Consider the following 12,121-nt stretch of genomic DNA (forward strand, 5'->3'; position numbering starts at 1 on the left):
TTCAAAAAAAATATTTTTAGAAATTGTCACTCATGGTCACTATTTTTAAAAATTGAAAAACTGCAAATATTTCGCTAAAATCAAACTTTCGGTGGCTATATCTTGAAAACGGAGCCCTTTATCAAAAAATCTGTAAAGTACTTTTCGATTGCAAATTCAATTTTGCATTAAAAAATGATGTCAAACTTGTTTTTGCATGAAACTTCGATTTTTTCCAAAAATCACTATTTTTTCAAAAATTTATAACTCGGCGGCAGATTTTTTGACCATGTTTCTCTATGGCTCAAAAGTTGCGGATTTTTGTCCCCAAAAACATATCAAAAAATCTCGAAAATCAAAAAATACATGTTTCGGGAAATTGAGTTTTAGTGAAAAAAAAGTTGATTAAAAAATCTGCAATTTTTTTTTTCCGTGTACCTATTTTTTTCTCAAAAGTCCTCAACAATACCCACTGAGAATTTTGGCTCGAGCCTCGAGTCGATCTGGCTCGAGATCGAGCCTGAATCGAGTCGAGGCTCGAGCCAAAATTCTCAGTGGGTACCTACAACTTTGCCGAAGACACCAAATTGATCAGAAAATTCACTCAAAAGTTACAGCTGTTTGAATATTTACATACCATTTTTGTATGGACAGCAGCCAAAATTGTATGGAGACTTGTATGGGTGAACCAATGACGCCAAATAGCTTATTTGGTCATAGGGAAGGCCCCCACAAAGTTTGAGCCAAATCAAAAAATACAAATAAAATCCATTTCCGGTTTTGGTAGAGAATTGCTCAGCTTTGAAATCCGGAATTTACCGGCCATTTGCCGATACTGAAGATCTCCGGAACGGCCACTGTTTTCTAGACTTAAGTCCCACGGTGGAAGGCAAATACTTTGTTCCATGCATCCTGAAAGATATTTGTTCATTATTGGATAATTGGTAAGTGATAATCTTGTCTTATACTTACAAAAGTAGGAGAAAATCAGGCTCCAGTTGCAATTTTGCCAATCGAAATTTTCCCTGCCATGATTATTTTGATTTGGCTTTTCTACGAGAAAGCGAGAGTTTGTTTTCTTTCTCGGTCGCTCTCTTTCACTCTCAGTCAAAACGACAGACGTGTTGCCAGTTTGTTGAAAAAATATAACAGTGTTGCTAGTGACAGTTGGTAATCAGCTCTAAAACGGCTTTTATCAGAGCAGTTATTTTAGAGCTGATTTGCTTTAATCTTTGCCGTTTTACAGCTTATTAGCTGGTGAATGCTGTTTAGCAACTGATTTATGATTTCTATTAATGCTGGATGGTTACTTGGGTAGTCTTACGGCGGAAGATCTTCTTTTTTTACTTTGCCTGATTCCAGTTGTTTTCGAATATTTCCAACCTTCTCTTTGATTTGACAAAACTCGACCTCTAGCATGTTTTCATCTAACAAAATCACTTTAAAACTGTTTGAATCTCTCTGATTTCTCAAAGTGACGATAAAACTGAATGTAATTCAGTATAAATCAACTAAATTAAAATACAAAATAAGTTCACACTAACAAATACAAAAGAAATAAATTAAATTGAAATTCTGTTGACTTGTAGTTTTATTTTTAATATCGCTCAGGACCTTTTATTTTAAGTTTATTCGGCTTTATATTCTCAAATTTTAACCAGATGTCTATGATGCTCGTTTAATCCACCTCTAACTGCTAGAAATATTTTTATCGAGTTCAAATACCACCACTAGCAACTTACAAATTCACAATTATTTCTCACTAGGCCCACTAAGGTAAAGTCTAGCAACAGATCCTACCAAAACAAGTCGCAAATTTGGTTGGTATTCTCCTCCCACTCGGGTTGAAAAATTGCCAAAATCTCTAATCGATCCTCGTTGGTTTTTGCGATTTTTGTTTGGGCGCCAACTGAAACTATTTAGGACTTACCCACATTAGTTTTTGCTAACGGTTAGCTAGTCACAGCACAGACTCACGGTAATCGCAGGGTTGGCTGCGCTAGTCGCCAACGAGGAGATACGCGAACTTAACTTTGGGAACTTCACTTTTGTTGAGTTACGGGTTGAATGAAAACTCCTCTTTTGGGAGACGGAAAGGGAAATTTATTTAAAGAATTTAAGTCGGTTCAAAAGTGTATATTTGTGAGTGTATGTGTGTGTGAGGGACTCGGTACGTAACGCTGCCTTTCCGCTGACGACGACGATCTGCTACTCAGCCAGTCCGCTGGCCGCGAGCGCTCGCGTTCGCTGCTGAAGCACCGGTGCTGGTTCTCGACGTGGTGGGGGTGGATGGTAGGTAGAGCACGGCTTAGGGACCAGGCCTTCCCTCCTTGACTGGATCGGCCGATCGGGGACCTTGTAACGTTTTCCGTTATTGCGAATTAATTTTTTTAATTTAAACTTAAAGTTAATAAAGAAATAAAAAAAAATGTAAATAAATAAATATAAAAAAAAATAAATAAATATCTAGATTGAGGCAACGCGCGTACCGGTATCAGACGAAGCGAGTGTATATTCACGACTCACGTTTCGTGGAATTTTATAGCAAATGGGATCTGTCACACTGAACGTTGGTGAGCCCGTCTCGGGTGCCGCCATATTCCGGGGACTCGGAACTTCGGAGGTTTCCTGGGTATGAGAGTTTCGGGTCTCGTTCTTTCTGCCAACGGAACGGCTGGTGATAAGAAGTGCGCGACGCGACTAGTGACTTTAACCTTTGCCTTTGCCTTTTACCTTAATAGGTTAGTTGTACATAGTGCGAGTGTTCTTCCTAAAGATTTATTTAATTAAGTTTACTTTTTATTCCATTAGTTTTACCTAAGTGAATTCTTGGATTTTTGCGTCCGCTTTCTTAAATACAGCTCACTTTAACATACAATAAGGTAACGTAGTTTGTTTGAATTAAATATATAATGTGAAATTAACATGAGTTCGCGTTGGACAGCAGCGTCCAATAAGACGCTTTTTGTATGGGCTGGAAATTTTTGCTGCAATTGCGAAAGCCCACGCCGGGTTTCGTACGCCGTCCTGCGGGACGTTCCTCTACGTTTTGGATCAGCATCTCGGCGCGTCTTCGCCGCCATCTTGGTGACTCTACATTCCGTGATCGTGTGACGCTCCGGCCCGCCATCTTGGCAGTCAAACGGAGTCGTGGAAGTTCGTCAATTCCCGTTGGCAGAAACCACACACCGGTCGCCAATTGCCGGTCGTGAAAAGGGTCCACCACGTTACAACCCCCGGACCCTTCCGAGAGCCGTACGTAGTCAAATCGTCGTACACACCCGGGTCGGGAATCCTGTTGGTTTTAACTTAAAGCCTCCAATGGTGGGGTGTTCGTTTGCCTCCAGGACGAAGACCCAGTCCGGACAGCGCCCGACACTCCGTGTCCATCGCGCGTGAGCTGAGCTCGGCTCGCTCTTTATTGGCTCTGCGGAATTGTGCACTTGTGAAATCGGAAAGCTTCCCGTCCAGCCGCCCACACTCCGCAACTTTAGTTTCGGCCACGAGCGTCCACGTAGTCCTACGTCACCCAACGAGGGAGCTGGAACGCACCACGTGACCAGCGTCTACCTTCTCGGCGTCGTGATCAACCGCACGGCCAATCAGCATCGAGCGTCGCTCGACGGCGGATTCCCGCCAAAGCAGAGGAACCAACTCGACACCTCCAGACTGCCAGCATCTACCAGAACATCGCATCAGCAGCTTTCGCCGGCCCTCGACGGCCGGGCGTCTTCGCAGCAGCATGTGCACCAACACCAACAAAACCCTGCGCAGGTATGTGAGAGACCCTTGAATCATGGCCATGTTTCCTCTCTCCCATTTCCCTTACCCACACAAACAATTGTCTAGCTCGAACTCTCGCGGTAGTTTTATGCTCCGGGAAATGGAATCCCGCAAATACACAGTGAAACCATGATTTTGCGAACATGAATTTATTCTTTTTTTTCCCCTCATGCGTTACCTTGAATAAATCTCTATGAACGTGCACTCTTGATAACCTTTTCGTTTTCGTTCTTTGAAATCATACCTTCCTTTTCCCTAACTTTCCGTTGTCTGAAAGAACCAGAATCGAAGATCTCCGTGGGTCACTACACGTTCAATTTGATAAGATCCCATTTTAGTTATTTTTGGTAATTTCGTCTGCGTAAAAGCCGTATGCCGACTAACGACCCTGAGAGCTAATGTCGGGCAACTAACACGACGGGTGGCCTCTTGTTTCGGCAAGAGTGGCGCATAAGCCACTGCGTTTAAAACTACAAAAATCTTCATAGCACGGTTAGGTCGGTTACAACCTGCCCACGTTGACCAAACCGAGAGGGGGAATTTACGCTCCTTTGGAATGAGAGCCACGAGGGCCCGAGCGTGCTCCTTGGAAATTATGGTCCACGGACCAGAGCAACGGATGATCTTTGACGATTAGACGCAGTAAGCCGGCTCCTCCGCGCTTACGCAAACTGGGCCGAAGAGCGAGCGATCTGGCGGTCAAGCGGCGTGCTTAACTCGCAAAATGGCGTTTACGCCAAAGGACAAAAGGTCCTGGAGGACAATGGAGAGAAGTAATTATTTTTTAGCCGTACTACTAGGTAGGGTAGTTTAGCTTTAGTCGTCCTTCCGCATAGCCGAATACGGGGTTTAGAACATACCTGAACGACTGGAGGTGCACTCGCACAAATTTCCACCACTTTCACTTCTAGTCCTTCGCTCTACTTTTTATAACGGTATAGATCGCTCACTTGCCTGGGAGAATGTGACCGTTGGCGGTCTAATTCTCGTCCCTTCAAGACTTTTGGTCGGTGACACGACATTACGTCACGTGACACCCATCACTTTTGGGCGTTGTCTACCACCCCCTTTGCGATGTTTTAAGACGAAGACAATACTGTCGCTGGTTGTTGGTTTGTCCCACCGTTTGTGTGTTGTTATAGTGTGTTAACAAGTTGTGTTTTTATTTATTAATTTCCCCTTTTTACTAACCCTACTAACTAAATTACATTTATTTATTTATTCCCTAATTCCCTACTAACCCCATAGCTAAGAATCGTGAAAGTTCGCATTTATTTTTGGTTTATTGATGTTGAAGAATGGAGGACTTGTAACGAGTGGTTACAGACCTTCACAGTGCTGGCAGCGGTCCCCAAACTTTGGCCCAGCTGTCCCAACAGAAGATGCAAGTGTTTTCAGCTAACTTAACCTGCGCCAGCTTGCAATAGAATAACTGTGATATCACTCCCTATGCGCAATTTAAGTCAAGTAGCTAAGCTGTTGACATTTACAAAAACTTTTAATATTGATTATCGCCGGATAAAATCAAACTCCTCCTCGCTGTGAGTGACAGGACATTATTGCTGCGTAAATACCGCGGTGTAAAAATCAGCAAGTTGTGCTCCATAATATTTTGCTAACGAGAATCTGAATGTTTTGCTTAATATTGGGAAAGAGATTCATCTCGATAGAATCGCAGGTGATATTGGACGAACGTAAACAATATTTGGGTAAGTCTTATTTGAGACAAATTTGATGACAAGTCTGTCACACAATAATTGCTAATTGGCCGTCCAGGAAACAGTTTTTGTTCTGTTTCAAACAGAGGTTCTCTTGATGAGCGCTGAGGCTGTTGGACGTTCATCTTTGGGGTTATGTTAGAAGGATGCAAACATGGTACTACTAAATTACTCGCGATTTAGTGTGTTGTGGTGCTGTTGTCAAAATTGCTATCACTGACCCCGTCACTCCGATGAAAACTGAATTTGTTTACGTTTATGTTATCCTGGCACGATTCATAGTTCGTTTGTTGTTGTTTAGGTTTTCGTGGCACGGAATGATATACTCGCACGAATGCTAACCAAGATACACAGAATTTGTTCTTTTACGGCAGCTGTAGAATAATTAACATGCCATAAGTACAAACAAAACACCAAACTAAGCCTACTCCGGTTGAATCGCTGGCGACGGTTGGACTCGCAATCCGAAGGTCGTCAGTCCAAACACTGGGGTGGAAGGTTCCTTGAAGTAGAAAGAGGTATGGGAGCTCTCCCCATTCAAGCCTTCGGGCTCCTAGGTTCTAGCAGAAACTTGCAATAGAGACCACAAAAGACCCGGGGGTCGTTAATGTGGATGGTTTGAATTGATTTTTTTTGATTTTTGGTAGACAAAAAATCAAAACTAAATTTAAAATGTCAAGCCTAACATTCAAAAATGCTTTTAAATACTTTTCTTACAATGCACAGTGGGCGAAATCGTACCAAAAATCAGACTTAATTAAACGTGGCTGGTTCCCAATTCGCTATTTTCCAACATTTTTTTCAAAATTGTTACAAGGCAAGAACGGCGGCATAGCTCAGTATAAGCAAACTAGAATCTAATCAAAGGGTCGGCATTCGCAATGTCAGTCACAGATCAGTGAGGAAAGTAAACACAATTTGTTCATATTTTGCACAGTTTATTCTGACCCACATGCGCACTTCTATACTACTACTCTTAGGCAAAAGGAATCAAACAGAGAGTTTTCACAAGTTTGTCTTACCCGGATTTATCCGTTTGTCGAGGCCTCGAACGATCGTGTACACGTGGTGCGTCCACGTGGCGGGTCTTTGGCTAACACGTCCGCGCTGGACATGTAGGCTGGAACAGGGGCCGCCGCTCATCTAGCGGCAGGCAGGTACTGGTGATCTAGGCGGGTTCATGCAGGGGTTCCCAGTAAAGCAACGGCTAGCGCGCTGCGCCAAATTGTTTGCTGGATAGGTCCACGCGGTAGCGCAATCGCGCAGGACCTCTGGGTTGTGGCTGGGTATGCTGCTCCGTCAGCTCGTGTAGGTACAGCTACTGCAAGCTATTTGGGTGTTCGATCACACCCCTGGACGTCTTCTTCCTTTGTTGAACCGGTCGTACCGTGGGTAGTTCCGGCGGAAGGGCACTCCTTGACGATTAGGATGCTTTAATCCGAGTGAAAAGCTTCTTTTACGGTGATCACCGCGCACGGTGAGAAGCGTTGTCTCTTTGACGTTGATGCTACTCAGCGCAAGCTTCGTAGCAGAGACCAAAAGTGCGACTTCCGGGCACCGCAGTGTCCGGGTATGTTACTTGCGGGAATTACCGGCAATCAACCCGGAATTTCGCTTAAACCAAGGAAACAAAAAAGGTCCTAAGACGTAGATAGAGGAACTTTAGTAACACATACTAAAAATGTGCTCGCCGTGTCGTCATATGGAAGCCACATGACGCCAGAGAGGTTAGCGTCCCCGCAAATTAGCAAAAATCCTTAATTCGCCCAACTCTTCTAGGAATTTTACCTGAACTCTCCTCTAGTTGTGATGTTCCTGGGGTATTGGCTTATACCCAATTTTGGTGTGGATTATACCAGTTCAACAATTTGATCCCACTCATAAGTTATCATCCTTATTGAAGTGTATTTAAGATATTCAATCATTTACTTGTAGTGTGCTTTCAAAAAATAATAATTAAAAATAAACTATGCATGCATATATAACATGAGCAATTCTCTACCAAAACCGGAAATGGATTTTATTTGTATTTTTTGATTTGGCTCAAACTTTGTGGGGGCCTTCCCTATGACCAAAGAAGCCATTTTGCATCATTAGTTTGTCCATATAAATTTCCATACAAATTTGGCAGCTGTTCATACAAAAATGGTACGTAAATATTCGAAAATCTGTAACTTTTGAAGGATTTTTGACAAAGAACTTTGTCCTAAGGTTTCTATACGGGGTGTCAATCCAAAATTTTCGCGAAGCGAAAACGTTACGTGACGAATTCCCCTCTCGGCACATTTCCCCTCTTTTTGGTGCACGTAGGTTGGTTGAACAAACGTTTCCCAATCAGTCAATATAGAGACGTGAGATTGATGTATCTAAAATTACCCCCACTCTACCTCATAATTTTCGGATCGTCGACGCGGCAAAAAGCGAATAAGGAGATGTAGGAGAATGGGTGCAAAGAGGCGGGGCATACGTCCCCGACCTAAATCAACAAAAAGCGGCTCGATCAGTCCCGAAAATTCATTCTGTTGCTGGACGTCGACGAGAACACATCAGGAGCAGATGGCCTGGTGGCTCGTTTGCAGACGGCCTGGAGGCCCGGGAGCAGATAGCCTGGAGGCATGGACACGCCAAGACATGCCAGCCGGCATGAGCGGGAATTGGAATTGGCCACCACTTTTAGTGCCCAGAGTCCCCGGCGGGTGTTCCGATGGGGGGACTTTTGCCGAACCATAAGAGTTGGGGCAATATGGGTATCAAACTTTAAGGTTTTCGATACTGGATATGAAATTTGACATTTCGGCAGTAGTGGCCACAATCCGGAGTGGCCGGAGGCCCCGCGGATGATCCGATGGGGGGACATTTGCCAGACCATAAGAGTTGGGGCAATATGGGTATCAAACTTTATGGTTTTTGATACTGGATATGAAATTTGACATTTCGGCAGTAGTGGCCACAATCCGGAGTGGCCGGAGGCCCCGCGGATGTTCCGATGGGGGGACATTTGCCGAACCGTAAGAGTTGGGGCAATATGGGTATCAAACTTTATGGTTTTTGATACTGGATATGAAATTTGACATTTCGGCAGTAGTGGCCACAATTCGGAGTGGCCGGAGGCCCCGCGGATGATCCGATGGGGGGACATTTGCCGAACCGTTAGAGTTGGGGCAATATGGGTATCAAACTTTATGGTTTTTGATACTGGATATGAAATTTAACATTTCGGCTGTAGTGGCCACAATCCGGAGTGGCCGGAGGCCCCGCAGATGTTCCGATGGGGGGACATTTGCCGAACCGTAAGAGTTGGGGCAATATGGGTATCAAACTTTATGGTTTTTGATACTGGATATGAAATTTGACATTTCGGCAGTAGTGGCCACAATCCGGAGTGGCCGGAGGCCCCGCGGATGTTCCGATGGGGGACATTTGCCGAACCGTAAGAGTTGGGGCAATATGGGTATCAAACTTTATGGTTTTTGATACTGGATATGAAATTTGACATTTCGGCAGTAGTGGCCACAATCCGGAGTGGCCGGAGGCCCCGCGGATGATCCGATGGGGGGACATTTGCCGGACCATAAGAGTTGGGCCAATATGGGTATCAAACTTTATGGTTTTTGATACTGGATATGAAATTTGACATTTCGGCAGTAGTGGCCACAATCCGGAGTGGCCGGAGGCCCCGCGGATGTTCCGATGGGGGCCATTTGCCGAACCGTAAGAGTTGGGGCAATATGGGTATCAAACTTTATGGTTTTTGATACTGGATATGAAATTTGACATTTCGGCAGTAGTGGCCACAATCCGGAGTGGCCGGAGGCCCCGCGGATGATCCGATGGGGGGACATTTGCCGGACCATAAGAGTTGGGCCAATATGGGTATCAAACTTTATGGTTTTTGATACTGGATATGACATTTGACTTTTCGGCAGTAGTGGCCACAATCCGGAGTGGCCGGAGGCCCCGGGGATGTTCCGATGGGGGGACATTTGCCGGACCGTAAGAGTTGGGCCAATATGGGTATCAAACTTTATGGTTTTTGATACTGGATATGAAATTTGACATTTCGGCAGTAGTGGCCACAATCCGGAGTGGCCGGAGGCCCCACGGATGATCCGATGGGGGGACATTTGCCGGACCATAAGAGTTGGGCCAATATGGGTATCAAACTTTATGGTTTTTGATACTGGATATGAAATTTGACATTTCGGCAGTAGTGGCCACAATCCGGAGTGGCCGGAGGCCCCGGGGATGTTCCGATGGGGGGACATTTGCCGGACCGTGAGAGTTGGGCCAATATGGGTATCAAACTTTATGGTTTTTGATACTGGATATGAAATTTGACATTTCGGCAGTAGTGGCCACAATCCGGAGTGGCCGGAGGCCCCGCGGATGTTCCGATGGGGGACATTTGCCGGACCATAAGAGTTGGGCCAATATGGGTATCAAACTTTATGGTTTTTGATACTGGATATGACATTTGACTTTTCGGCAGTAGTGGCCACAATCCGGAGTGGCCGGAGGCCCCGGGGATGTTCCGATGGGGGGACATTTGCCGGACCGTAAGAGTTGGGCCAATATGGGTATCAAACTTTATGGTTTTTGATACTGGATATGAAATTTGACATTTCGGCAGTAGTGGCCACAATCCGGAGTGACCGGAAGCCCCGCGGATGATCCGATGGGGGGACATTTGCCGGACCATAAGAGTTGGGCCAATATGGGTATCAAACTTTATGGTTTTTGATACTGGATATGACATTTGACTTTTCGGCAGTAGTGGCCACAATCCGGAGTGGCCGGAGGCCCCGGGGATGTTCCGATGGGGGGACTTTTGCCGGACCGTAAGAGTTGGGGCAATATGGGTATCAAACTTTATGGTTTTTGATACTGGATATGAAATTTGACATTTCGGCAGTAGTGGCCACAATCCGGAGTGGCCGGAGGCCCCGCGGATGTTCTGATGGGGGGACATTTGCCGGACCATAAGAGTTGGGCCAATATGGGTATCAAACATTATGGTTTTTGATACTGGATATGAAATTTGACATTTCGGCAGTAGTGGCCACAATCCGGAGTGGCCGGAGGCCCTGGGGATGTTCCGATGGGGGGACATTTGCCGGACCGTAAGAGTTGGGGCAATATGGGTATCAAACTTTATGGTTTTTGATACTGGATATGAAATTTGACATTTCGGCAGTAGTGGCCACAATCCGGAGTGGCCGGAGGCCCCGCGGATGATCCGATGGGGGGACATTTGCCGGACTATAAGAGTTGGGCCAATATGGGTATCAAACTTTATGGTTTTTGATACTGGATATGAAATTTGACATTTCGGCAGTAGTGGCCACAATCCGGAGTGGCCGGAGGCCCCGCGGATGTTCCGATGGGGGACATTTGCCGAACCGTAAGAGTTGGGGCAATATGGGTATCAAACTTTATGGTTTTTGATACTGGATATGAAATTTGACATTTCGGCAGTAGTGGCCACAATCCGGAGTGGCCGGAGGCCCCGCGGATGTTCCGATGGAGGGACATTTGCCGGACCGTAAGAGTTGGGCCAATATGGGTATCAAACTTTATGGTTTTAGATACTGGACATGAAATTTGACATTTCGGCAGTAGTGGCCACAATCCTGAGTGGCCGGAGGCCCCGCGGATGTTCCGATGGGGGGACATTTGCCGGACCGTAAGAGTTGGGGCAATATGGGCATCAAACTTTATGGTTTTTGATACTGGACATGAAATTTGACATTTCGGCAGTAGTGGCCACAATCCGGAGTGACCGGAAGCCCCGCGGATGATCCGATGGAGGGACATTTGCCGGACCATAAGAGTTGGGCCAATATGGGTATCAAACTTTATGGTTTTTGATACTGGATATGACATTTGACTTTTCGGCAGTAGTGGCCACAATCCGGAGTGGCCGGAGGCCCTGGGGATGTTCCGATGGGGGGACATTTGCCGGACCGTAAGAGTTGGGCCAATATGGGTATCAAACTTTATGGTTTTTGATACTGGACATGAAATTTGACATTTCGGAAGTAGGGGCCAAAATCCGGAGTGGCCGGAGTGGTTTCTGGAAATTTATAATAACTATCTCGTAATCAATTAGAGCCCTGTAAAGGGCAGTTTTAATGTCTGCTTTTCAAATTTCCTTTACTGCCGCCGATTGCTTGCAACAGCCTTGCAAAAACATTCCCGCATCATGGTATCTTTCGAGTGGTGAAGGAAAGTCAATTGATTTCACTTCGATTTCTATTTCAGCTCCACTTGCAATTTCCGTCCCCTTAGTTCGATAGGACGGTAATTATAAGGGGGAAATTTGGACCGGACATTCTAATCGAAAATTTCAACGATCATCTTGCAAAGTTCTTTGTCATACTGGTCATGTGTAACATAACCACCTGCACCTTTTTTGATTAATTTGATGTCTTGGGCAAAGTTGTAGGTATTGTTAAGGACTATTTAGAAAAAAATAGGTACACGGAAAAAAAAATTTCCCGATTTTTTTATTAACTTTTTTTTCACAAAAACTCAAATTCCCAAAATACATAATTTTTGATTTTCGAGATTTTTTGATATGTTTTAGGGGACAAAGAAAGTTTGATTTCAGCGAAATATTTGCAGTTTTCGATTTTTGAAAA

At 44.9% G+C, this 12,121-nt stretch overlaps 1 long non-coding RNA gene across 2 annotated transcripts; it reads left to right on the top strand.

The window, feature by feature from the left end:
- Positions 1-2,417: 2,417 nt before the first annotated feature.
- On the top strand, positions 2,418-5,674 carry LOC128092459 (uncharacterized). 2 transcript variants are annotated; one of them, XR_008211791.1, is made up of 3 exons: positions 2,418-2,720; positions 2,791-2,861; positions 2,924-5,674. It is a non-coding gene; the product is annotated as an uncharacterized LOC128092459 (long non-coding RNA). The 2 variants fall into 2 exon arrangements; XR_008211792.1 differs by having other exon boundaries at positions 2,420-2,720; positions 2,927-5,674.
- Positions 5,675-12,121: the final 6,447 nt, after the last annotated feature.

This window comes from Culex pipiens, chromosome 1 (assembly GCF_016801865.2).
Source record: "Culex pipiens pallens isolate TS chromosome 1, TS_CPP_V2, whole genome shotgun sequence".
Lineage (NCBI taxonomy): Eukaryota > Metazoa > Arthropoda > Insecta > Diptera > Culicidae > Culex > Culex pipiens.